General features: G+C 39.7%; 1 protein-coding gene across 28 annotated transcripts in view; it reads left to right on the forward strand.

Annotated features, from left to right (window-relative positions):
* The window catches only part of LOC144318267 (uncharacterized), a 158306-nt gene that overhangs the window by 8378 nt on the left and 124349 nt on the right, over positions 1-25579 (forward strand). For 9 of the 28 annotated variants that reach the window (XR_013384076.1, XR_013384077.1, XR_013384078.1 and 6 more), the window contains one exon: positions 7-3305. The exons of 17 other annotated variants lie outside the window; for them this stretch is intronic. The gene's annotated coding sequence lies outside the window, so the exon portion shown is untranslated. Of the gene's footprint in view, positions 1-6; positions 3306-5953; positions 6138-16933; positions 17350-25579 lie in introns of those variants that run through there. 2 more of the 28 variants (XR_013384102.1, XR_013384094.1) reach the window with 2 other exon arrangements.

Here is a 25579-nt window from a genome sequence, read left to right on the forward strand (position 1 = left end):
TCCTAGTATCTGTCGGTCAGAGGTCTGACCCCAGCGTCTCACCAGACAACAGTGAAGTTACTCCACGGGTACACAATTCCGTCTGAGGCTCAGAGTCCTCTTCCAGGCTCATTCAGGTATTTGACACAAGTCAGTGCCTTGCAGCTACAGAGTCTCATTTTCTGGCCAGATGTCAGCCAGGGCCAGCTCCAAGCGACTGCCCTTAGGTCCTAAGCCTTTGACCCTCTTACAACATGGGGTTTACTTCTCCAAAGCCTGCAAGAGAATGTCTCCATAGGCTATTTCTGGTGCTGCTGCTGCCACTACCACCATCACTATTATTATTACTTGCTGCTGCCACCACTACGACTACTGTCGTCTTACAGAATGCAATGTGATCTCGGGAGAAATGCATTCATCACCTTTGCCATGTAATGTAGCCGGATGCAAGGAGTGGCATCCCGTCAAAGTCACAGGTTCTGGCTGCATTCAGAGAGGGGCATAATACTCGTATGCCAGGAGGAAGAATCTTGGAAGCCGCCTTAAAATTGTGCCTACCACGGCTCTCGTCCGGGCCAGTGCTCTAGGAGATGGCCGGTGCTGGTGCCTCTACCTTGAAGCACGGGGAAATCTTGAAGCTGACTGTCCTTCTCAACATTCTCTTAAGAACAACATAGTTTATAAAGTGCTTAGGATGTGTGTGAATATTCCTAGATATCCAAAGTCTCTTGGACTCCCCAAATACATCTTGAGTATTTTGTCACGCAGGTTTCTTTTTTCTGCAAATCGATGATAAATTATCAAACGTTGTTTACTTAGTACACTTGAAATTTGACATTCTCAGAAATTCGGTGGGTTAAATGATGTGAGTAGACACGCACGCTTCGTGAGTCCCCTACAACCTAAATTCTCCTTCCGTTCTCTGCAAACCACGAATAGGGAATCTTTGCCAGCTGGTGTTTCAGAGTTCCTTATAAATTAATTATTGTATTTACTAGCCATGTGGGAGCGGAGAAGTCTAATTGGGTCAAGGAGGCTGGCCCTGCTGGAGACCGAGCGGCAAAGCACGCGTAAGGCATCACTTGCAAATGTAGCTCAGTGCTTTTTTTTGAACACATGTGGGGGGGGGGGGGGAGTGAGCAATGCTGAAATTACATGCAAATTTGTGAAAAATCACATCATAATTAGAATAAAAATTTGCTGAAATTTGCCATCAGTCTATGGCAAGGGCAAGGTATTTTGGCAGATGTGGGACTTCACAAGTGTCCCCTGCCATGGGAGGAATGGGCTGCTTAATGCTATGAGCCATTCCTTCATCGTTCCCTCACACCCCACAGGGCCAGGGCCAGATGTAGCAGTGAAGAGGACAGTACTGCAGCCTGGTGCTCGCGGAGTGCTGGTGCCTCTGGGTGTGTAAGGGGGTAGAAGCAAGGGTCAGGAGAACGGGTCGGCATGGCCAGAATATTGTGGGCACTCCCGGTGGAGCAAGTCACCCAGTTCACGGGGGGGGGGGGGGGGCAGGGGCATTCATCCGGGTGAGTTCACTGCAAGTCACGGAAACCGAATCTGGTTAAACGTTACCCTTATCCTTTGGTGCCAGGACAAGGGAGCAAGCCAGTCAGTCACACGGGGCGTGAAAGTGGAGGTGACAGAGCTGCTGGAGCTGGAGGTGTCATTGGAGAGTGAGCGCCCCCCCCTTCAATTTGGGGGATAGGCACCTGCTTACTGCAGTCTTGGTCCTGTTTTATCCTCCAGTCTTACCAGCATAGTCAAGACTTTTTTTCTAGTCTTCTTTCCCATGAAAACCATTGAGAAAAGCATTCACAATGGTGTAAATAACCAAAAACAATTTAAAGTACACATTCTTTTTTTATTTTTTTTTTAAGATTGTATTTATTTGAGAGAGAGAGAGAGAGAGACACACACACACACGGCATGAGCAGGGGGAGGGGCAGAAGGAGAGGGAGTCTCCAGCAGATTCCAGAAGCCTGGAACCCAGTGTGGGGCTCTGGTTCAATCTCACAAGGCCGTGACCATGACCTGAGCTATAATCGAGAGTCAGATGCTTAACTGACTGAGCCAGTCCAGTGCCCCCACAGTACACATTCTTTTAAAAGGGTTTTCAGTTTAGCAGAAATCATCAAGCCCTTAAACCATAGCTCAAAACCTCAAATATTGACAGGGCCAGACGGTAGCAGGCATGAATGAAGCAGGCCTGTGTAAGATGCTAGCGCAGGGACGGGCGGGCTATTCGGACACCTTCAAATGCAACCTAAAAATAGGGACTGCTTTGGCCAAACGAGAAGTACCTGCTGGATTATTAGATCAGTAAAATAGTTGTGTTCCCTGCCTGAGGTTAAAAAAAATTCAGTTGCTATGTTAGAATCTCTGTAGGCAAATGGTGTACGGACGTAACGAGAATTGGATGGAGAATACCTACTTGGGGTATTATTTCTCCAATCAAACTCTTCCTGTGAGGCCTTATTACACATTTCTTTGGCTTTCTTTCCCACCGACTCCAAGATTTGGCCTAGTTATTGCCACTTTGTGCCGTAACAGCTTATTGTCTTGCCTGTATTCCATGAGTCACAAGACATAACTGGAAAGTTTTTCACAGCTAGAAACTGTCCAGAAGTAGATCACGTTCAGGAAAAAAAAAAAAAGAAAGTTGCAGCAGCATCACTAGGAGCCTTAAGCGTGTCTTGTCTGGACAGGAGTAGTATAGGAGACCAGAGTGGTCAAAGTATAGGAAAGTCCAGGTGCTTCTGAGGGGCCTGTCAGTCATGGTCCCTTCAGCCCGAGGGACAGACGGGATTCTTGCCCAAGCTGTCCGGTTGGAATACCCAGTCTCTCGAAAGAGAGGAAAATTGCTTCCTCTATCAGGGGAACACCATGAGGGGAAAGAAAAGAAGAAAAGTGATATGGTCTAATCTTGTCAACTGGACTTGAGGCAAAGAGCATGATGATTTTAGACACAAGGAGGAAGCCTTGGCTGCAGAATGCCCTGAGCAGGATCTCCCTAAGTAAAAATCGCCTCCAGTAAATAAACCCAGAGTCTGTTGATTTATAGGACATGGCTTCCCAGGATCATGTCATCAAACCTACACAACTCGTGGAGGTATAAAATGAAGATGTTTCACAAAAAACACACGCCCCCTCTTCCGTGAGGTAATAATCCGCAAAACCTCCCACAGAAATTTTGATCTGTTGTCCTGGGCTGGTGGGGTAGAAAGGACCTTGCAAAAATGCCCCAGACCTTTGTCTGCTTTGTCGCTTGATTTCCTGTACTCTTGACATTTGTTAATAAAGCTTGATGCTAGAAACTATCTCCGATTTTTTTTGTGGGTTTTGATATGATAATCCTGTTCTGCGCGTTAGCCTTGACTGGCCGCAGTACTTGGTTGAGGAATGAATATGTGAACCAGGAAAAACTAATCAGAATATTCCCTAGGATTCATTTAGGAACATTGGGTGAGAAAAGCTCTCTCTCCATTGGAGTTCCTAAGCGGGTAAATGTAGATGTGCAACGCATTGTAGGGAGAGAGTCCACCCACATAAAACAAGTCCAGCAGACACAATAAGAGCTGGTGGAGGGAGAGAATCGGGGGGGAGAGAAAAGGGATGGAAAGAGAGAGTGAATTCTGAACATAACATTTGAATGCCTGAATTTTGTTCTGTCCGGAGCCGTGTCTATCCCCCGGACTTCCTCCACGAGCCAAGTCCGCACACGTTCTCTTTTTGCTTAAGCTACAGTATGCTGGGCTGCTGCCCCTCGCCACCAAGAATTCTGACTAATGCCATAGCTGAAATTTGGTATAGACCAGACTAAGAGGAAGACCTCAGAGCTCAGGAGCAGACAAGCCACCATCCAGGAGAGAGTAGTGCTCAGAGATAAAAATCAGATGAGAAACCAAGAAAACACACATCATAAAGCCATTTAGAACTTCGCCTCTGGTTCACAAACATCAATGAAAGATTAAGATTACGACTATTACAACAGTGTTTTAAGCCATTTTATCCTAAGCAGTGTGGAGATACATGCCTTTCTGCCTTTTCATTTTGCCAGCTGTACCCCGTGAACCTCTTTTGCGGCTATGTGACCAAGTAAGACAGTGTTGCAGCTTTGTCTCTGGCTCAGGAAGCAGAGCTCCATTTTAGAAGTTGTCCCTTTATGTTGTCCTTACCTCTGTGCTTTATCCATCCCTGATTCCTCACAGGGAGGAGATATTTATTATTATTCTTTCAACCTCAGCACCTAGAACACGGTTAGTGCTTAATATTTGTAGAACAAAGAGAAGCGTTTTTTGCTTTTGCCATCATTGCAGCTCTACACGAGCCTGACCGATGTGAAATTGCACAGGCTTGATTCCTTCTTACTCTCTACCAAATGTGCATAATTATATTGCTTGGTATGCAGCAAACTGTTAGATTGTGATGAATGCTATCATAGTTAAGGCTTGTTGTTAACATTTGCAGTGAGCAAGGAATGACTACTTTAAATTGCTGCACGGTTGAGAGCCGTGGTTAAAATCACAGGCTTTCGGAACTAGGATTTCTGCTCTGCTGTGCTAGCTCTGTAACCATGGTCAAAGTGCTATATCAAAAGATGTCACACTGTCATTGTCGATATTAAACGAATGCTACATTTAAAGCTCTTTGGCAAAAGAGAATCTAGCACACAGTAAGTGCCACGTGTTTGCCGTGATTATTCTTATTGCGCTCCAGGCCTCACTTTTATCACAGGAAAATGGGTATAAAATCATATCTGTGTGCACAATTCAAATAAGATCATGCCTCTAAAATGCTTGACAGTAATGCACAATACAGAGCAAGTATTAATAGCTATGACTAGGGTATAGTTAGATTAATTGAAAGTTACCATGTGTACCAAACCTGCATTACCAATTTTCAAAAACAAAGCAATAGGGTAACTCATTTCACATTAAAACGCACTCATATACCCTCAAGTAGTATAGTGTGGGGGTTAACGGTACAGACACTGAAACCAGCCTGCCTGGGTTCAGGTCTCAGCTCTACTACCTGTTACTCGTGTGATCTTGGGCAAGTTATTTAACTTCTCTGAGTCCCCGCTAATAAAACAGGAGTAATGATAGTATCTGCTTGGTGATGTAGTCCCAAAGACTAATTGAGGCAGTGCCTCTAAAGTAATAAACACAATGCCAGAAAAATAGTAAGCAGGCAATAAATGTTAGCTCTTATAATTGCTCTGAGTCTCAGCCACTTTCAGTAGTAAAAATGAGAATAAAGATACCTACCTGACCAGACTGGAATGTGGGTAAACTGTGATCATTCCAGTGAAAATGTCTGGTAAATACTAGATATGTCATAAATGCCAGTTTTCTTTCCCATTTTTATGATTCAGGAGACAACTCAGAATTTTACCATGCGTTAAGGTTGTCAGTATAAATATCAAGCGTATGGTTGTAGGACAGATAGGATTAGGTAAAATTTGATCAGTGACACATACTAAATGTTGTTTATTAAATAAGTATGCAGGCCATTCTTTTGGCTTATTGGCTGTTCTTTCTCATTAAAGAAGATTGTGCCAGGAATACCCATTTTTATGTATTAGTTTGATTCAGGTCACGGGTAAATGGCGATTTACTCTATTCAGAGGATAGAGAAGTAGGCTGGTATTTCAAGTGTCTTGCAGTGAACATGGTGCACAATCTGCTAGAACTGAAGGAGAATGTTATTAATCAAAAGGTGCACAAGAAGGCAAAGGACTTCATTATGCTGTCTTGCTCCCACAACTTGCACCTGGAGCTTTTTAATGAATGTGCCCTTTGGAGACAGGTGGCACTCTGCAAAGTGTAAACCTCTCTAAACCTCTTCTTGTCTCAAACTGACACGTCTTCATGGCACTGTGAATAATCAATCTAAGCCTTAAATGATGTGAAAGGCTTTGGTAGGAGTATAATTAGTTGAAACAATTTTTTTTCTTGGTCTTTAGGAGTACACATGGCTAGAATAAGGGAAAAAATGTCAAGAAACAGCTGGAAAAAAGAAATCATGTATTCATCTGAAAAAGGCGAGCCTATAAATGATGATATTGTGTACTGGGTGAGCAAGTACAGTAGATGGCAGTTTAGTAACACCCAATATCATTTTGTCACGTTTAAAAGTCATCTTTTTAAAGAATATGTAGAAAAATATATCTATCTTATGTTTTATATATTGTCATCTTTCTTGGGAAAAGTTCTGCGTGTGATCTCTGTTGGCTTAGAGAAACAGAATTGTTATAAACTTGTCAAATAGCACAGAATATGAAAGGGACATTGGGGTGCTCTGGGATTTTTACACCACATTTTATTGGCATCTTATTCATTTCGAGGCACATACAGATTATGTGTGTGTGTGTGTGTGTGTGTGTGTGTGTGTGTGTATTTGAAGCAATAATGCACTTGGGAATTACTCTCAAGTGAAATAACACTAAAGCCAACAACTGATTCTTAAGAAAAACTGGCTGTAATTTTAGCATTTCATGCATAGTTCTTTAGTTGTGAAAGCACTTAACAAATTAAGAGAGGTGTGCAAAGGGAGCAGGGACAGAGAATATTAGGAAGAGAAGTTAAAGTTTCCAAGATTTTTTGCATGGAGAAAAAAAGAACCCAACTTTCCCTGAGTTACAAGCTGAAGATTACATCACTTGTCACATGGAATTCACCAAGAGTCCAGGCATTAAAAACATTCTGATCCCAGAACAGAAAGCTGACAGTTCTTCCTACAATGGAATCAGACCATTACACATGCTCTGTTGGTTTAATTGAGCATACATTATATCCTTCAGCAAGAAGGCTGCTGCCATGGTGCCCTGTTTTCTTGGGCACCAGGGCTTGACAGATTTCTCACACAAGTAAGCAGTTGAGAGTGATACAATTTTGACATGAAATGTGCTTATCCTTTGAAAGCCATTAAACAAGACTTGTTTGCTTATAATTTGCTAATAAAATAAAGGGCCTTCTGCGGAAAGCAGTTTTAAAAACACATCATAACATTTTAAGTGTGTAGGTCTTGCAACGTTTGTTCTAATTTTCTAGTGACAGACACAGAGTAATAAGATTTCCCTAACAGATGCTTAGTGCTGGGTACTCACATGTCACTCAAGCTGACAAGGTTTTAGGGAAAAAAAACCACTTTTGTCACCATGTTACCAGTTTGAAAAATTAACTGCACATAATTGCAGCGTAATTCAATTTTGCTTAATTGAAAAGTATAAACTTCACAAAATATGACTTATTAAAGTTAATATGATAGAATTAATTGCAAATATACCCTAAACAACCGACTAGATCCTATTCTGCAAATTTGTCTGTCCCAGACAAAATTCTAATCCTACGTGCCTGGAGAAAAGCATTAGTTTAGCTTACAATAGGATCATAGGATTTTGGAGTTGGGAGAGAGACTGCAAGATCATCTATTTCAAATTAATGCCTACTTTTAAAGACTTTATAGATATATGCGTATACGTGTGTGTGTGTGTATATATACACATATACATATATAAAGAATATATTTGAATTTTGAATATTGATTGAATTTAATAATTCAAATAAGATATAGCAAGCACCATTCAGGTTGTGAATGACATGAACATAGTTTCTTCATACATTCATTCATTCTCTCAACAGATATTTATTTATTTTAATTTTTATTATTTTTATTTTTATTGGAGTTCAGTTTGCCAACATGTAGCATAACACCCAGTGCTCATCACCCAGTCACCCCAACACCCCGCCCACCTTCCCCTTCCACTTTCCCTTGTTCATTTCCTAGAGTTAGGTGTCTCTCATGTTTTGTCACCCTCACTGATATTTTCACTCATTTTCTCTCCTTTCCCTTTATTCCCTTTCACTAATTTTTATATTCCCCAAATGAATGAGACCATATGTTTGTCCTTTTCCGATTGACTTATTTCACTCAGCATAATACCCTCCAGGTCCATCCATGTCGAAGCAAATGGTGGGTATTTGGGTATTTGCCATTTCTAATGGCTAATATTCCATTGTATGCATAGACCACAGCTTCTCTATCCATCATCTGTCGATGGACACCGAGGCTCCTTCCACAGTTTGGCTACTGTGGACATTGCTGCTAGAAACATCGGGTGCAGGTGTCCCAGCGTTTCATTGCATTTGTATCTTTGGGGTAAATCCCCAGCAGGGCAATTGCTGAGTCGTAGGGCAGGTCTATTTTTAACTCTTTGAGGAACCTCCACAGTTTTCCAGAGTGGCTGCACCAGTTCACATTCCCACCAACAGTGTAAGAGGGTTCCCTTCTCTCCGCATCCTCTCCAACATTTGTGGTTTCCTGCCTTGTTAATTTTCCCCATTCTCACTGGTGTGAGGTGGTATCTCATTGTGGTTTTGATGTGTATTTCCCTGATGGAAAGTGATGCAGAGCATTTTCTCATGTGCATGTTGGCCATGTCTATCTCTTCCTCTGTGAGATTTCTGTTCATGTTTTTTGCCCATTTCATGATTGGATTGTTTGTTTCTTTGGTGTTGAGTTTACTAAGTTCTTTATAGATCTTGGAAACTAGCCCTTTATCTGATACGTCAATTGCAGATATCTTCTCCCATTCTGTAGGTTGTCTTTGAGTTTTGTTGACTGTATCCTTTGCTGTGCAAAAGCTTCTTATCTTGATGAAGTCCCAATAGTTCATTTTTGCTTTTGTTTCTTTTGCCTTCGTGGATGTATCTTGCAAGAAGTTACTGTGGCCGAGTTCAGGAAGGGTGTTGCCTGTGTTCTCCTCTAGGATTTTGATGGAATCTTGTCTCACATTTAGAATGGATGAAATGTCTTTCATCCATTTTGAGTTTATCTTTGTGTATGGTGAAAGAGAGTGGTCTAGTTTCATTCTTCTGCATGTGGATGTCCAATTTTCCCAGCACCATTTATTGAAGAGACTGTCTTTCTTCCAATGGATAGTCTTTCCTCCTTTATCGAATATTAGTTGACCATAAAGTTGAGGGTCCACTTCTGGGTTCTCTATTCTGTTCCATTGATCTATGTGTCTGTTTTTGTGCCAGGACCACACTGTCTTGATGACCACAGCTTTGTAGTACAACCTGAAATCTGGCATTGTGATGCCTCCAGCTATGGTTTTCTTTTTTTAAAATTCCCCTGGCTATTCGGGGTCTTTTCTGATTCCACACAAATCTTAAGCTGATTTGTTCCAACTCTCTGAAGAAAGTCCATAGTATTTTGATAGGGATTGCATTAAATATATAAATTGCCCTGAGTAACATTGAAATTTTCACAATATTAATTCTTCCAATCCATGAACATGGAATATTTTTCCATCTCTTTGTGTCTTCCTCAATTTCTTTCAGAAGTACTGTAGTTTTTAGGGTTTAGATCCTTTACCTCTTTGGTTAGGCTTATTCCTAGGTATTTTATGCTTTTGGGTGCAATTGTAAATGGGATTGACTCCTTAATTTCTCTTTCTTCAGTCTCATTGTTAGTATGTAGAAATGCCACTGATTTCTGGGCATTGATTTTGTATCCTGCCACACTGCTGAATTGCTGTATGAATTCTAGCAATCTTGGGGTGGAGTCTTTTGGGTTTTCTATGTACAGTGTCCTGTCATCTCAATAGATATTTATTTATTAAGCATCTCACATAACTAGTATCTTCCAGGAATTATGTTAGAGATTGGTAATGCAAGGATAAATATTTCACTCTTTCTGCCTCTGAGGAGGAACTCAGAGGATAGCTGGGAAAGTAGACAAATAAGTTAATAACTCTGCAGTGGTAGGATAAAGGCTAAGACAGATTTGTGTATAATCACGTGGGGAAAATGGTGTGGAAGCAATCTATGTCACTTGCGGGTTTTTTGAAGACAACAACAGGAAATCACATTTGAGCTGGAGCAGGAATTCTCAAAGGAGAAGTGGGGGCGGAGGATCTAGGAGAGGAAATAGATATGAAGGCAGAAGAGTATGTTTGGAGAGTGTGTGAAATGTATGGAATGGTGAGAAGTGATACAGAGTCAGACTTGGAAAGTTAATTCAAGGAAAGACTGCAAATATCAGATTATAAAGAGTCTGGCATTACTTTTGTAGGAAATAGGGCACAATTGAAAAAAAGGTAAAAGTGAAGACAAGGATATCATCTGACTTATATTTTTGAAAAGCTGTTGACTAGTGATAGACATGTTGAAGTATGCTTTTGGTGTTAAACTTGGACAATGGAAGTGACAATGGATGAAGGTGTATTAAAATGTGTTTTAGAAACTGCACTCAGTGGTCAGTTGCTTGGGAGAACAACTGACCTGTCTCGGTGCTAAAGGAAAGGGAAAAGTGGATGGCCTCAGGAGGTCTAGTTGGCATGATTCGTTTCAAGGCTTGGAACACACTTATGTAATCTTCTTCACAAGCTTTTGAAGATTATAACAGATGAGAAAAACCAAAGTTTTGAAAAGTTAAGGAATTTGACAAGGTTACCACATAGGTAGTAACTTGTGGAAACCAGATCTGAGCACATTCTGTTCGACTAATTCGAGAACTGAGAACCAAGCTCTTAATCATTGTGCTATTTCTTTCCGTACTGAGTGGACAGTGACACACATTTCCTGGGCTGGGAAATATAAAAAAAAAATGTTTTGGGGCACTAGGTGGCTCCGTTGGTTAAGCGTCTGACTCTTGATTTCAGCTCAGGTCATGATCTCAAGGTCCTGAGATTGAGCCCCATGTCTGGCTTGATGTTCAGTGGGGAGGCTGCTTGAGATTCTCTCTGTCTGTGTCCCTCTGCCTCCTCGCCACATGTATGCTCTCATGCTCTCTCTTTCCCTAAAAAAAAAAAAAAAAAAACATAAATCTTTTTTTTTGAGGTTTTGAACAGAAGATAATCAGTCTGACCTTCAGCATCTTGAGTTTGAAAGACCATACGGTGGAAATATTCCTAAAAGGATTGGAAATAACAGTCCTAAAACTCATGAGAGATGTGGAGTCAGAAAGTTCAGATTTAGGGGATATCAATGCATGAGTGATAGCTGAAGCCATAAGAGTGACTTGATGGCCCAAAGAATAGACATAGGGAAGAGAATTGGGCAGAAAAAGCTTATAGTGGCAGTGGAACAAAAAGAGTCCAGGGAAGAAGCCTGAGAAGGAGGATTCAAATGGCTTAAAGGGAAACCAGCATAATAAAACTTCCACACAGGTCTGTGAAGTAGAAACTTACTTTTCTCCCTTGAGCATATGTTGGGCAGAAGGTTGGACCATCATCTTCATTGTTCATTATTAAGAGCATTCTTACAACTGTGAAAAACTGTCACTCTTAGGCTCTTCTTTTCTGGAGTTCATGATCTCTTCCCATTCAGGGTCACCATCTTCTCCACACGGATTCCCATCATTGTACTAGACCATGAGTCCACATCTTTGATGATAATGGGTGTGCCCATTCTCACCTCAATTTCTAGACTGTGCTTGATCCAACTTCACCTCCAACATGTTTCCCTGTTGTTCCAGGAGCTTCCCTGCTTGTAAAATACTTGACTATGAAATTCCAATGACTGAGCATAACGTCATCCTGTCTTCTTTCTGGTAACTCAATTCGGACTCAAGTTAGTTCACATCACTTATTGAGTATTTATCATATGTTGTGTGCTAGGATTCAGGAGATATATATACATATGTGTATATATATCTGAATATATGTGTTTACATATATATATATCTATCTCCGCCTCCATCTATAACTGTATCTATATCTGTATCTATAGATCTTAGCACTAAGACATTGTCCTTAATCTCAAGAATTTCACTTAATAGGAAGGAGCAGATGTATAAGCATTTTTTGCAATCTCAGTATAGTAAGTAAAATGATAAAGGTATATTCTAGGAACAGTAGCGTGATATGATGGAAAGGTTGAGCAGTTGCACTTGAGTTGGGAATGGGAGACATACTATTTGTCTATAATTTCATAACTAAACCCCTAAATGTAGAGGCTTGAAATATCAATGATTTATTATTTCTCATGGTTCTATGGATTGACTGGGCTCCACCGACATTCAATGGATGAGTAGGAAGAGCCAAGAAGGTTTTACTCATATGTCTGGGTATAGGTGCTGTGTGCCAACTTTCCCTCCTGGTGGCCTTTCTCTCCACATGATAGATTTCGGGCACAGTAATCTGAACTTCCTTCCTTCCTTGGGTTACACCGGAATTGGCACAGAGCCAATTTTCTAGCATTTAATTGTCAAGGGCCAGGCATTATTTGTGGGAGTAATGGCATGAGTGTTACAGGCATGGGATAAAAGTTCAGCAGTTATTATTATTATTATTATTATTATTTTATTTATTTATTTTTAATACAGACAAATTACTGCAGGAGACTTTAAGAAGGATGAGATGCCTGGGATGGGTCTCAAAGGCTTGAGAAATTTGGAAATCTTTCAGATGAATGGGGATTTAGAAGAGCAGCTCTTCAGGGAAAACAAGAGTGACGTGAAGGCAGGAAGCAACATAGTCATTCCGTTGCCAGGACATGTGGAATGCCTGTGGGCATTTGTGGGGAGGAATGAGAAACGTGCTTGCTAGGCAAGTAAGATTATGGAAAGCCTTGTTATAAGAAGTAAATTGAACTTCATCTTCCAGATAAAGGCTGCAGAATAGCCTTAAAGAGGTTTTCTGTAGGGGAGCGGCTGCTCTTTACTCTCATTGATTCTTCTACTTTGCTGGCTTTGTATGTTCTTGATCAATAAGCCTTTGACTTTCTTTCCTTATTCAATCCAACCTACAACACATGGTATTCACTTAAATCTCTCTCTCACCAGCCCAACACTCTCATGACCTTTTTTTCATTCCATTATCCTAAGCCTCCATTCTAGAATAACCTAACCATCTGTTTGTTCTGATCCTAACACCAGGCATTGGATAATACTGGAGCAAATCACATAACCATGTTGATTGCCTGCCTTATACATTTATGATTTCCAACCTCTGTTGGGCTCTTAATATCCTCTAGCAAATCTTCACGTACCCTTGCCCATTCCCCATGCTGGTCATTTCTTTGCTGGTCTTTTTAAGTTTTGCACTTAATGCTGCACCTTTTCCCCTTAGTAGATTACCCTGACTATTTCACAGAGGAAATAGCTGTTATAGCTGTGAAAAACTTGCTTCACAGCGCCTCTTTGAAGTTCACTTATTCTTTCTCCTGGATCTTCCCCTTCCTTTCCGTCCCAATTCCTGTCATCTGCCCGGGACTTACTTTACTTCTCCTACACCTCTGACTGAATTGGTTCACAGTTTTCATCCACTTTTATCGCCCTTCCTTCCACAGTCATGATTCCTTCTGTCCTTCACCTATGCTCATACCCCAAGCCTTCTACCCCTTGCAAGTTCTTGCTCCAACAATTATGTCCTTTCTTACGTGATTTTTCAATCCCACACCTTTCTTCTCAGCCTGAAACATGGAAAAGTCTTCCTCACCCTATCAACATTTTCTTCAGCCTTGCTACTCAATCAATAATCTCTCAGTGTACCCCCTGCGGATTCTTTCTTATTTCACACTTACTTCTTAGCAGCCGGCAATTTAGGTCTTGATCCAATGTCATGCAGTTTCTAACACATGACACACGTACAGAAAATAAACTTATTGGTGATCAATTTCTAATTGCCAATATTATGATCTCTTTTTAGCCCTCATTTTACTTGTTGTGAGAGGTGAGGGACAGGTTCCATTTTAAAGTCCTGCCCCTGGCACGGTGGAACTTGCAAACCCACACATACAAGTAGACATAATGGGGATCCCTGGGTGGCGCAGCGGTTTAGCGCCTGCCTTTGGCCCAGGGCGCGATCCTGGAGACCCGGGATCGAATCCCACGTCGGGCTCCTGGTGCATGGAGCCTGCTTCTCCCTCTGCCTGTGTCTCTGCCTCTCTCTCTCTCTCTCTCTCTCTCTCTGTGTGTGTGACTATCATAAATAAATAAAAAAATTAAAAAAAAAAAACAAGTAGACATAATGGCTGAGATTCTGTATCCACAGATTTCTTAGAAAATCAGTGTTATTCTATTTTTATTTTGGTTTGTTGGAGCCTATGTTGTACCAATTGTTAAATAAATTGAATATTACGATTACTGATAAAATCTACAAAAATTATATACTATATTATACTATATAAAAATTACTACATCTCTCTTGAAGTGTGATGTCCATTTAACACAAGGCAATCACAGATTTCTCATATGCTAGACAGATTTAAGAAGACAGGAGTCATGGTTTCCTAGCACATAGTAGATAATCAATATATTTCTCTGGAACAAATAATGAATGTTTCTTATACATAACATAGCCAGAATTTTCCACATGAACACGGAATGTATCTCTGATATTTCAATGTAAAAGTACCCTGCATTGTGAGGGCTCAGAGTCATGCATTCTAAATGACGGTTGTGTTACTGTTATTGGAAAGAAAACAAAAAAACTCCACTAATTAGCACAGCAATTCACAGGTAAATTTTGTTCGTTTTCTGTGGAAATTTCATCTGTTAGAGGGTTGTTTTAAGATGCAGTCTTTCCATAGAAACACACATAAACTCACAAGGAGTTTGAACTTAAACTACTGCTATAAAACTAGGTACTTAACGGCCTTCAATTCATCTGACTTTTATCTTATGGAATGTGAGCTCATTTAATGGCATCAAGCAAGAGAAGCTACAATAGCATCCTATGTACTGCATACCTTGGGGACCTTCCTGTGTAATGTTGACATTCAGCCTCAACCAGCCTGACAATAAAATGATCCATTTATCCAACACAGGCTGGCAAAGGAAGAGATACTGCATCTTTTCACTCTGCCTCCCACTCCCAGAGCCAGTCCGATGCTTCCTTTGGGCCAAAGACACACACACGCACACACACACACACACAGCACTTCATCAACAATGGTTCATGTTTTTCTGTTAAATTGAATTTACTCTTCTTACATGAATTTTCCCCTAAATACTTTTTCCAAATAGCAGAGAAAGGATTTGAAGTAACGAAAACTTTTTCATAATAAACTTGTGGTTATAAAATCCTAGGACTAGGAAACACTTATAAACAAAGAGAAATAAACAACTTTACCATTATATAGACAAGACTACTGAGGAAGTTAGAAAAAATCACTGATGTTTAAAGAAAGAGAGATAAATTAGCGTAAATCTTAAAAATCAAACTTTTTAGAGGGGCAATATTGTCTAATTGGGGACGTTTATAAATTCCTTGGGAATCTACTCCATAAAGTAATTGCTTTAATCACCAAGTCTACTGACTAATTTTTTCACTTCCTTAATTCCACTCCCTGATAGTTCTATTTCCTTTTTTTTTTTTTTAAAGCACCAAGAGCAATTGTCTTCTTACCTAGTCTATGACTATTATGGTTGCTTAATTAAATTTCTTTTTTTCTTACTGAAAATAAGTCACTCCTTCTTGGTCCATGTTTTGTTCTCAATGGAGAATTCTAGAATGGCCAGGAGTTTTTGCTGTTGCAAGTGACCTAAATCCAACTCAAACCATCTTAAATCAAAGTAAGAAATCTCCCAACTTGTAACTGAAAACTCCACAGGTGAGCCTGGCTCACATGCAGCATAATTTAGAGCTCCAATCATCAAGAGCCCCCTCCGGGTTGCTTCTATTCTCAGGCTAACTTTCCTTGTGAACATAATAGATAAGGCAATTCCAATTCATCATGTCTCTAGTAATTCCAGTTGAAAGTCAAAACTTCTCTTCTCCAGGAGCATATGTTCCAGTGGGTTATTGTGATGGTTAAAAACAGTAGTATTTGTTTTGTTAGTTACTATTATCATTATCCCCTTTAGTTTGTGCTATTTGTCCATCTCTCTACCAAGCACTGTAGTCAAACAGAATATCTAGCTAGTTTTAAGATCCTTAGAGTTTTAGGGGAAGGTGTTCAATCCTATACAAATTATATACTTGAAAAGAAAGGATTATAAATTCTCTCAAAGATCAATAGAGTATTTTTTGCCAGAAATAAGGGTATAAAAAAAAACTGGCATGACAATTGTGATGGTTTACTTTATGTGTCAATCTGAGTGGGCCATGGGGTGCTTGGATATTTGGTCAAATGTTATTCTGAGTGCATCTCTGAGGATATTTTTGGATGAGATTAACATTTCAGTCAGTAGCTTGAGTAGAGCAGATAGCTCTCCCTAAAGGGGGTGAGTCTTATCCAATGAGTTGAAGGCCCAAATGAAGAAAAAAGGAATGACCTTCCATGAATAAGTAGGAGCGCCTCCTACCTGACTACTGAAGTGGGTCATCAGTCTTTTCCTGACTTTGGACTTGAACTAAAACATTGGCTCTTTGGATTCTAACAACAACAACAACAACAACAACAACAACAACAACAAAATGAGACCCAGACAGAAAGATTTTGGATGGGAAATGTGGCAGAGAGGCTGGCAGGAAAGATGCCATACTCAATGATAAACCTTGTTTAGCTACAGATGATATGAGGGCTAGGTCCTCTAACAGGACCTCTAACAGAACTATTTTTTAGTTGCAGCATTTAGAAAATCCTGCAGAAAATGTCTAAAACCAGAAGGGAATTTTTTGGTTCTCATGACTGGTACTTACAGCTTGTGTGCCATTTATCAGTTTATTGCCTCTAGGCTACAAATTCACCCTTGGATATATGTTCTATGGTAACAGACAATCCCCTTTAATGTTTCTCCTTTAAAGTGAGACTTTTATGTTAAGCATTCTCAGTTGAGGGCACTGCATGGACCTCAGAGAAGAAAAAGGCTCTTGTGCCTTGTGTAGCTGCTGCTTGATGGGCCAGTAGTGTGGGTATGCGGACATCTGGTGAAGGTGTGCCTCAGAACGTGGTCCTCTGGCCACCTCCCAGGCTGGCAGCTACCACTGTGCTGCACACTGGATATAGATTAGCACCCAATGTCTGCACCAGTGCTCCATTTCCCTTTACAGGTCCCTGCACAAAGAGGGTCCTAGAGGGTCCCCACCGAGCCAGCTTCTGCTCCCTCTGACAGCTTTGCATCCAGAAGGTATCTACCCTCTACAGCTTGCTGACTGCCTGCTGCCCACCTGCACTCCATAGGGCTGCTTCTCAATTGCCCAGAAACTGCAGAGCAGCTCAGGTCTGGGAAACCAATTTAATTTCTGGGCTATGCAATGGTGGAGCTAAACTAACTGTACCTTCTCTGAGGAGGTCTGAACACCAGCATTGGTGAGGGGGGTCTCCTTCCAAGTTTGTCCTTCCTATGGTAGTCTTCCTCAGCCCTAGGGTGCCATATAAAATTTCCTTATATTTCATAGTCTCTCTCTTATCACAGTTTAATAGTCCTTTATATTATTATGTTTATGTTTCTGCGTAGTTTCTATCTCCTGATTGGACTCAGACTGATAGACTTTTTCTTAAGGCTCAAAAATTATTACCAGGAGCAGTCTCTTGACTATGTTTCCCTTTGGCTATTTTCATCTCAGCTGGGCTTTCTTTTTGTGGCTTCACATATTATATTTTTAACCTATCAAATCTATTTGAAGACTCCAAACTTTTCCCTAGAAGCCCCAGCTCTATCTCCTTACATGTCAATAGCTTGGGTTGGGTTACACACACATCCATAATCCTACCACCATCTACCTACCTGGAGACAATCACTTCTTCATTCTAGGATTTGTCACTCCTAATACCCTACTTCTCATATCAATTTCTACATCAGTTACGAATTTTTCTCTTACTGAATCATGAGCCTGTCAGCTTTTGGGCTGGGACTATACGGTCAGCTCTTCTGGGTCTCCAGTTTGCCAACTGTAGATCTTGGGACTTGTTAGCATCCATAACCACGTGAGCCACTTTCTTAAAAAAAATTCCCTCCCTACACCCCATCTTGTTGGCTCTATGTCAGTATTGACCTCTGATAAGTAAGAAGACAAAGGAAGAAGATACAAAATGGGAGGGGAGTGGATGAAGACTTGACGATTGGGGGAATGAGGGGAAAGAAAAACCATGACGTTTTTCTTTCTCCCTAAAAGAAACTACACTGACTTCTAACACCGTGTATTAGTGCTATCTGTTTTTGAATTCTGTTTTTTGTTTTTGTTTTTGTTTTTTTTTTTTTTTAAGATTTACTTTCGTGTGTGTGTGTGTGTGTGAAAGAGAGAGAGAATGCAGGGGTGAGAGAATCTCAAGCAGACTCCCTGCACTGGGGCTCCATCTCATAACCCCCAGATCATAACCTGAATCGAAATCAAAAGTCAGATGCTTAACTGACTGAGCGACCCCGGCACTCCACCTGTTTTTGAATCCTACATAATGTCATTAGATAGCATGAATTATTTTGTGTCTAACTTCATTCAATATTGTTATGAAATTTATACATGCTATTGAATGAATGTATAGTTCATTAATTTTCATTGCTTTGTAAGTACTCCAGTGTAGGAATACACCACTGTTTACTTATCAAAGTGCCCATTTAAGTGGAATTTTGGAGTTTTAGGATAACCATGTGTTTCACTCTAGAAGATTCTGAGAATAACTTTCCAAAATAGTTCTGGCAATACACCAGCAGAATCTTGTTGTTTCATGACCTCCCCAGCACTTGGTATTTTCCAACTTACTCCTTCGTGTGGGATATTTAAACTTAATTTTTAAGGCAGAGGAGAGCCCCTGAAGGATTTTCAGTTGGAAAGCGGTGAGAACAGGAGAGCTACACTGGTAGTGTTGCATAGATGGGAGTGAAAGAAAGACATGAGGGGGGAGTCGAGTGGGAGCACTCTTCCAGTGATTTCATAATGTGAAAACAAACTAGAGTATTAACAGAGGGGCTAAAACGGAAGAGACAAGAGATGCTACTGTATGTAGTGTGTGCCTGTAGATAATGAGATATGGCAATTAATAAATTGTACAGGTAAAGACAACAAGGGTAACTGAAGAAGAGCACATGCTTGAGCTCAAGACATTGCAGAGTCTGAACCACCAGAAAGCTTGGGAGAAAATTATGGTTTGGGGGAAATCACTTTTTACTCAAATTATGTCATTTACCTTATTTAACTTTTTACCAGACTTAAAGAGTTTAAAGCTGTGACAATCTTTTTTTTTTTTTTTTTTTTTTTCCCAATTCTCATTTCTTATCACTGGAAGATCACTCTCAGTAGAAGTTGGATCTGTCAGAGAAGAAAGAACCAGGACTATGGTGGGATAGTTAAATTGCCTCCCTCTCTGTGAACTCAGTATCCAGAGGAAGCAACAGAAGGTTTTCTATTATTCAAACCTGACAGCTTTGGTGTAAGGAGTGATAGTAGCTAGGAAAGTGACAGGTCTGGGACTTCTGGGAAGCCTAAAGTCCACACAGCTTTTAAAGTAGGAGCTGTTCTGTGTGCTCACTTCCATCACTAATTCTTTCTTTCTCTCTAGACATTTGTTTCTATCACTGACATATGCCATTGCTTCTCCTATTTTTGCAATACTTTCTTTGTCTAACTGGATACTCACAGAGATGTGCCAAACATGTAGGTGCTCCAGGACCAGCACTCCGCTACCTTCCCAGGTGCTGGTGTTGAGATGGTAACTCCAATTGATTATTTTAATTTTTGAGACAGTTTGCTTGCATAACAGCGCCGGCGGTGCTGTGTTGGCCTCTCTATATGCATTCCCGTCAAATAGATCTCATAGGCGGTGTGTCAGTTTTAGCACAGCTTCTTTGGCAAAGGTTTTCATTTTATACCTTTGCTAATATTTTACCTACCATTATATCCAAAAGCTTAAAATGACTTGTTAAGCTTATTTATATTGTTTTCTCCAATGAAATCACTTGACGAAGGATTTGTCTTAAATTTCTACTTTCTAAGCCTCTTACTATATCTTAGTAGCTTACAGTGTAGCACTAACAGGAAACAGAAATAAGACTACCTTATATTTCTAGACTACTTTCAAATTTTCAAGGCATGTTTACATCTATTTTATTTCCCTTTACTCTCCCCATCATCTTGGGGATGAGGTGTTATTATTTTCATCTTTCAGATGAAGAAGACTGGGCTCAAGGTCATATATGGTGTCACAGCCAGGACTTCAAATCAGATCAGCACCTGTGATGGTTAATTTTGTGTGTCAATTTGACTGGGCCATCGTCTGCCCAGCTCTCTGGTTAAATATTGATTCTGGGTGTGTCTGGAAGAGATTAGCATTTGAATTGGAGGATTGAGTAAAGCAGATTGCCATCCCTAACCGTGGGTGGGCATTATCCAATCTGCTGAGGGCCTGAGTAGAACAAAATGATGGAAGAAGGGTGAATATTCTCTCTGCCTGTTAGAGCCAAAACATCAGTCTTCTCCTGCCCTTGGACTGAGACTCACACCATCAACACTCCTGGTTCTCAGGCCTGTAGACTTATGTCAAAACTTACACCACTGGTTTTCCTGGGTCTCCAATTTGTGGACTGCAAATGGTGGGACTTCTTAGACACCATAATCATGTGAGCCTATCCCTTATAATACATCTCATGCTTCTCTTGATTTAGTTTTTCTGGAGAATCCTGACCAATGCAGTGTCCTTTTGCAGTGCTTCTGCCCTGATTACCTTTTGAGTCTAGCTATAGGCTTTCCTGTTATCCTTCAACTATTAGGCAGGAACTATATTCCTGCCAGGTGAGGATTGTCTGTATATTGAGTATGTATACTTTGGCATTGAAACATCAGTAATTCTCAAAGTTATCAGATTAATTTAGTACTTGGAACTGAGATGGGGAAACTGAAGGGCCCCCTGGAAGAGTTGCTTTTTTTTGCTGCCTCTCTTCTTCCTAGGACCTGAACCGCCACCTTACACATTGCCTTAATGTATGTCTGACCAGCTGAAGTTGTCATGCATGTTTTCTAAGACCACTCACTCCAAACACCTTGATGCCAAGGCCCTTGGTTCCAGTGCATAAGTGATTTAGCGGGGGACACCTGAGCACTTGTTCTTGTTTTGTCCAGTTCTTGGATGCCTGAAAAGGCATGTACACCAGATCACAATCCTCAATAAAAACCCCAAGCCCCAAGCAAAGACGAGATTTTCTCTCTTCTCCTTTCCAAGTCTTCCAGATTCTCTTTATCTGCAGTCTCTCTACATCTTCAATAAACTCTGCTCTCAATTCCTCTTAGCTTGAGTTTGATTTTCATCATATGCAAAGCCAAGAATCCTCTTGTCTTGTCCTGCAAGACCCCGTTGGTGTTTTTAGACCCAGCCAGCCTACATCAGAACCAGTCTACATTCGGAAGTTAATCTCATGGCATAAGAATTCACCATTTATCTTTTAAAAATTTTTTAAAGATTTTATTCATTTATTCATGAGAGACACAGAGAGAGGCAGAGACACAGGCTCCATGCAGAGATCCTGATGTGGGTGGGGCTCAATCCCAGCACTCCAGGATCACGCCCTGAGCCGAAGGCAGATACTCCACCACCGAGCCACCCAGGCATCCCTATCTTTTTCTTATTTGCTTGAACCAATATTACCTCACTGTATGAATAGGTTTAGGGGAATAGCCAGCGAACTTTTATTACAGGTCTGTCTTACATTTGACTTTTTTTGGGCACCAATAAAAGCTGCCAACCACTATCTGATTATATTGCCAAAAAATTGGTTTTCAGAATCTAAGAATTGAGTCATTGCATATATAATATTTTTCTTGCTAGAAATAAATGTATTTTCCTGGATATGTTACATAGATCATCAGCATGTGTGTATTTTTTTTAACAGATTGGTCATTGGTAAATGTATTAAAGAATATAATCCAAAACAAGCCAAAGTGAGGGAAAGCAACTCTTGTATTAGCTTAACATTAAATATTAGCACCCAGATGAAAGACTAAAATGTAGGTGAGAACAGATGTAATGTTTGTTAATTTATTAGCAGTATGCAACTCAATCACACATTGGAGTCTACTGACTAAGATCAATGTAATGGAAAGCACAACTCTCTTGAGTGCTGTTTTTCTAGGTTCTTCTAGTGAAAATATATTTTTAGGCAACACTATGAAATTCAGAGAACTGTGAAAGGTAATGAGGTATTCTTCACAGAGCAGTGTACCATGTCCATTCTATCACTGAAAGAATAATGACATGAGTCAGAAAAGCTGAACACATATACATTTAAATTCCTGAAAAATGATGTGGGTATGCAGTTATTTAATTATTTGGATATTTTGTCAATGTTTACTTCCTGAATAAGCAGGGAGCATTTTTATATTCAGCCACATAACAGATTTATGAACATATTTCAACTTACCTGATTCTATGATAATCCAACCAACATGAACAAAGCTGGAGAAAGGGAGTTATTAATTAGGTTCTAGAATGATGAGATGTAGTCAATTCTTATTCAAGACTATGAGGATTCTGTGAGCCAAAGAAACTGGCAAATATGAACCTTAAATCTGTAGAGTTAAGAGGAAAAAGGGGACATTAGATTTGCACAGCCAAAAATTAGGTCAAAAATATTTATTTATTTATTTATTTACTCACTCACTCACTCCATACCCAGCATGGAGTCCACATGGGGCTTGAATCATGACCCTGAGCTCAAGATCTGAGCTGAGACCAAGAGATGGATCCTTAACTGAGAGCCACCCAGGCACCCCAGGCCAAAAAAATTTTAACCAAAAAATAAGATAGGAAAAAAGCAAAAGCCATTGGGAATGAACACATAGTTCCTTGACAATTTCTTCATCTGACAATGCTAGAGGATGAGATGATTGAGGTTTTTCTTTATAGAACAGTGGACACATGATGAGTGGAAGAGGTCAGGATGGCTAAAGGAATCAGGAGCTGAGCAGATGATTATTGATTACTCTTCCCTACGATAGACATTATCTAGTATTCTCTCATTAGACACAATTTAAAATATGTAGCATCAAGTTACAAATGTAGTCAATTCTTTAGTTTTTCTAGAGGGTTCTAAACAGTGCTTGACTAATTTTTAAAAAATGAGCTAGATGACTTTAGAATTCAATTAGTAATACAGAGCCACAGACTCAGAATGGGAGAAAAAATTCAAGGTTATCCACTTGCTCTCGATAATAGGAATTCTTTTCTATAATGTTCTGGTTGAGTAATAATCCAGTGTTTGGCTCTCTGTTGACATGGTACATGTTATTTTAGGAGGTATCTCATCTCATTGTGTACAGTATTTGTAAATTTTTTTGGCTAAACAACTTTTCTGATTTCTGGCAGCATTGTGATTTATGTTTATGAGAAACCCTCTTCTCTACTAGATGTGGCCTAGTGGAGCTAGTTCCTAATCATGGCCCTGTCCGACCCCATCCTAAATGGGATACCAACATGACCCAAGATAGACCTGCCACCTTCTCTCTCAAATTTGAACTTTGAACACAGTGACAGATGTTTCATTTCTAGCACTGGTGCCCTGACCAGACTATTTTTTCCCCCTAAGACTGCCTACATTTTCTGCCTTCTCATTCTCCGAATGAATCTACCCTGTTTTTTCTTGTTTCCAAAACTGATTCTCCTGCATCCTGTCAATGATGTGTATGACAATCAACTGGGGAGCCTATTAAACATGAAGAATCCCAGACCTCGCCCCCCTCAAATATGTAATTTAGTAATATGGGGTATGGGTACAGGAAGTTAAATTTATAACACATCCTCTGGGTGACACTGATGCAGTCAGATTATGGGCTGACTTTTGGGAACCACCACTCATATGATATAACTCAAATGTAAATTTTCACTTCAATAAAAATTTTCTGAAACTGGAAAAGGCTTGCTGACCACCTCATTAAATGAATGAATCCCAGTTCTTTCATTCACTCAATAATTCAACAAACAGATACCGAACATCTACACTGTGCCAGGAACCATCATGAGCCTTGGGATGTATGATACCATTAAGATTATTTCAAACTTGTTATTGGTGGGCACTGAGGCACTGAATAAAAGAGCAAAGAGCGGGATCCCTGGGTGGCGCAGCAGTTTGGCGCCTGCCTTTGGCCCAGGGCACGATCCTGGAGACCCGGGATCGAATCCCACATCAGGCTCCCGGTGCATGGAGCCTGCTTCTCCCTCTGCCTGTGTCTCTGCCTCTCTCTCTCTCTGTGACTATCATAAATAAATAAAAAAATTAAAAAAAAAAAAAGAGCAAAGAGCACGTATCTGGATTTTCACATCTTGTATTCAGTACATGTCACCAGTAATCTTCAAAAGAAATGAACAAGCATTTCTTTCTGTATTTCAATATACTCCACACTCCCCAAAAATGTAACAATGTAGATTTTTAATTTCTAGGTATGTTCCTTCATGTATGTAAAAAAAAAATAGTTCTAGGTAAAACCAGAAATCTCAGCTCTAATTAATTAGTCTTGGACATAGTTCAACCATACTAATTTCTTACCGTGTTTAATAACACAAGATTCTCTTCTTTTGTTGTGCTGTGGACTTGCCTCACAGTTACACACATAATGTACAGTAAAAACAACTGTATAGTTGAACAGGATATGAAAATGTTCAGAGGCTCCTTCTTTCGGCTAACAACAAAAATAACTCTATGCAAAATACTTGCTGTTAAATTAGGCTCACTCAGGTTTCATATTATTTTGGAGGGTATTTTAAGATTCTAAATTGATGGTCTCAAGTCAACTTTGAAACTTACATCCCATCTCACAAATTTTGTTGACCTCTAAAATTTCTCATCATAAGCTTAACTAGTTGTAAAATATATAGTTTACAGAAAATTGTGAACATTAACATAAAAATTTCATTGTCTTTGAGATATATCCATTTGATTCCTGCCATAATCCATATAAAAATATATGAACAAACTCATTTTAATAGTCAGAAATTCTTCATTTATTTTTTCCCCTCTGAACTATTTCTATAGCACTTTTCCAATAAAATTTTATCCTAGTTTAATACATTTTTTTTCTGCCTGAAAGTCTTTTAGTAATCACTTTTTTCCTGCCATAAAAAAAGATATGTAGATTGAAAAGTAATTAAAAATTTGTAACTATAAGATTGTGTTAAAATTTCTTCTGAATTGATTTTCATTACACAAGTCAATACAGAATTAACTTAAACAACATAAATAATTGTACATTTAGATAAACATAAAGATAAAATTTATTAAAAAATGTATCCATTATTCAAATAGTTGGGCTATTTTTTGTTCAATAAATGTATGTATCTGTGAATGCATATTACTTATTGCTAGATGAGACAAAGCTCAGCATCAGTCTCTTCTATTTTTGTTTTTATGGATGTAAGATCTGAGAAAACATATTCCCATAAATAAGTAGATGAGAATGGAAAGAGTTTTGTTTTAGCAATGTCACTCAAATATTTGAACTCCTTCCAAGTTATATGCCAAAATCACATAGTTATCTATCATCAAAAATTATTTTTAATGATCTACCAGCTGTCATCTTAATTAGGTCTACTTTCAATTTTGTTAAAGGCAAAGAATCGAAACCGATTCCAGATTTTATGACTCAGTTATTAGTCATTTATTTTCTCAATACCAAGACTGATATTTTTAATTGTCCTATTGTTTGCAGCTCTGGAGATTTTTACACTTAGGGTCAACGTACCATTAGTAAGATGGTAAAATGGATGATAGGCATGCC

Source organism: Canis aureus, chromosome 8 (assembly GCF_053574225.1).
Source record: "Canis aureus isolate CA01 chromosome 8, VMU_Caureus_v.1.0, whole genome shotgun sequence".
NCBI classification, from domain to species: Eukaryota; Metazoa; Chordata; class Mammalia; order Carnivora; family Canidae; genus Canis; species Canis aureus.